The sequence below is a fragment of the Ochotona princeps genome, chromosome 10 (genome assembly GCF_030435755.1).
Source record: "Ochotona princeps isolate mOchPri1 chromosome 10, mOchPri1.hap1, whole genome shotgun sequence".
Lineage (NCBI taxonomy): Eukaryota > Metazoa > Chordata > Mammalia > Lagomorpha > Ochotonidae > Ochotona > Ochotona princeps.
In genome coordinates this window covers 20,042,648-20,045,601 of record NC_080841.1, presented here as the reverse complement: position 1 = coordinate 20,045,601, position 2,954 = coordinate 20,042,648, and the positions used below count along the sequence as shown (strand labels likewise).

The 2,954-nt window shown below is 46.3% G+C and overlaps 1 pseudogene; it reads left to right on the top strand.

The window, feature by feature from the left end:
- The first annotated feature begins 723 nt into the window (after window positions 1–723).
- LOC101525405 (heterogeneous nuclear ribonucleoprotein A3-like) lies at window positions 724–1,944 on the top strand (annotated as a pseudogene).
- Window positions 1,945–2,954: the final 1,010 nt, after the last annotated feature.

The window sequence follows — 2,954 nt, the reverse complement described above, 5'->3', positions numbered from 1 at the left end:
AGATATACAGAGAGGAGGAGAGACAGAGAGGAAGATCTTCCATCCAACGATTCACTCCTCAAGCGGCCACAATGGCTGGAATTGAGCCAATCTGAAGCCAGGAGTGTGGAGCCTGTTCTGGGTCTCCCTAATGGGTACAGGGTCCCAACGCTTTGGGTCATCCTTGACTGCTTTCCCAGGCCACAAGCAGGGAGCTGGATGGGAAGCGGAGCTGCTGGGATTAGAACCGGTGCCCATATGGGATCCTGGGGCGTTGAAGGCAAGGACTTTAGCCGCTAGGCCACGCCGCCGGGCCCAGATAGTATTGGGTTTTGATGGATTCTTTTCAGAAGTTGGAGATCATGGATTGACTAGAGGCAGACTGTGGAGAATCTGAAATAAAACAAGGAAAAGAAATAGAAGCAGCGAGCCACAAAGGGCCTTTGGCAATGAACCATTAGAATAAATGTCAGAGTTGACCAGCCAGATGAAATAGAGCCTGGAATAGTAGAGCAGAATCCAGTTAGCAGGCAGAAAAGTGGCTGGTACCCATATGGATTCGGATGCAAATTTAGCTATCCTATCAATAGCAGAATCATGGCATCTCTACAGTGTTACATTCAAGTCTAGGTAGACAGTTCAGGGACATCATGGTAGTTCTGCAGTGTTGGAGATCCAGGCTTCTTAAGTCAATGAAGGAGACCACATTAAACTTGAGTTGGAAGAGGTGAGTCTGTTCTCAAAATGGAGGCTCATAACCCAAAGGAACCAGAGCAGCTGAGTTGGTGGTCTGAGCTTTGAAACTACAGATGATAGCTTGAAAGAACATTTTGAAAAATGGGGCACACTCATAGATTGTGTGGTAATGAGAGACACTCAACCCGACCCTCCCGGCAAAAAAAAAAAAAGTTCCATGAGGGTTGGTTTTGTGACTCACTCTTGTGTTGAAGGTGGTGTAGAGTAATGTGTACATGTCATGGAACCAAAGATACCTGTTTCTAGAGAGGATTCTTTAAAGCCTGGAGCCCATCTAACAGTGGGGAAGATTTTTGCTGGTGGTATTAAAGGGGATACAGAAGAATATAATCTGAGAGACTACACTAAGAAATACGGCAAGGTTGAAACCATAGAAGTTATAGAAGATAGGCAGAGTTGCCAAACAAACAAGGACAAAGAAGATTTGCTTTTGTAACTATTGACAATCATCAACCATGATACGGTTGTTTCGAAACACCAGACTATTAGGGACATAGCTGTGAAGTGAAAAAAAAAAAAAAAGCCCTTTCCAAACAAGAGACGCAATGTGCTGCTGGGTCACCAAGAGGCCATTGAGGTAGAACTGGCAACTTTATGGGTCATGGAGGGAACTTTGCAGGTGGTGGAGGTAATTCCAGCTGTGGTGGGAACTTTGGTGGAAGAGGAGACTGTGGTGGTGAAAGTGGGGGCATCAGAGGAAGTTATGGAGGAGATGATGGTCCTGGTTACAGTAGCAGGGGAGGCTATGGTGATGGTAGACCAGGATATGGAAACCAAGGCGGTGGATATGGTGGAGGAGGAGGATATGATGGTTACAATGAAGGAGGAAATTCTGGAGGTGACTATGGTGGTGGTGGAGGAAACTATAGTGGACAACAGCAATCAAATTATGACCCCATAAAAGTAGGCAATTTTGGTGGGAGAAGCTCGGGCAGTCCCGAAGGTGGTGGGAGAAGCTCGGGCAGTCCCGATGGCGGTGGGAGAAGCTCGGGCAGTCCTGATGGCTGTGGGAGAAGCTCGGGCAGTCCCAAAGGTGGTGGAAGAAGCTCAGGCAGTCCTGAAGGTGGTGGGAGAAGCTTGGGCAGTCCCGATGGTTGTGGGAGAAGCTCGGGCAGTCCCGAAGGTGGTGGGAGAAGCTCGGGCAGTCCCGAAGGCGGTGGTTATGGATCTGGTGGTGGACGTGCTGCATATGGTAGCAGAAGGTTCTAAGAACAGCAGTCAGGGTACGGGTCTTAGCAGGAGAGTGAGCAAGGAGTTGTCAGGAAAGCTGCAGGTGACTTTGAGATTCTCACCCCAAATGCATTAGAGGAACTGTAAAAATCTGTCACAGAAGTGATGATGAGCCACAGTCAGAAAAGTTACTGCAGCTTAGACAGGAAATCCTTCTTGTTCAGGACTGTCATAGCCAGAGTTGACAAAAAGCACAGCTATTGATTAGTGTAGTGTCAATTAGATACATTCCTGGGGTCCTTAAAGGAAATAAAATAACAAAGGAGAGTCCAGTTGCTTCTGTCCAACTCTGCTTTTCTCAGCCTCAACTCCACCTCCTGGTCTAAGATGGCTGCTCCAGATCCTGCCATCACTTTGATCTCCTTATCATGAGGGAGAGGAGAAATGTTATGGTGGGCACATCCTCTTCCAAAAGGAGGGATCTGGAGGGGGCATGAACTCTTTCTCAGCATGTCTGTTTAGTCAAAACTTAGTCACATGTCCATACTGAGCTGTAAACAAGGCTGGGAACTAATTATGAGTAACTAATTATGTACACAGCTATACCTTGGTGAGGCTGTATTAAAGAGAGGATGGGAAATGCACAGCGGGCCGGCCAATCAGTTGTGCCTGCTGAAGGACTAATTTATATTTGGGGATCCAAATGAACTCTTTAGTCCTAAGGATTTTTGAACATTCCTGGCAAAGTCGTGCTATATTGTTTATGAACAATACTCAAAAGGCCAAACCATATGCAGATCCAGAAGCTAAAAGTTTCTTACAGTGACCAAGATGCTACCTGAGTACCAAAGCCTTAACAATGTCCATGGAAGAGACACAAACTGTCCAATTCCCCTCTGGGAAAATATTTTGAAGAGCAAGTCAATAGCTGTTACGTTACTAAACTTTCTGTCTTCATGATTGATTCCATCCATTACCAGAGATTTACTACACAGCTTTCCTTTTCTGAGGAAGGATTATTAAAGGACTGAACAGGCCAAGCCCTTTCA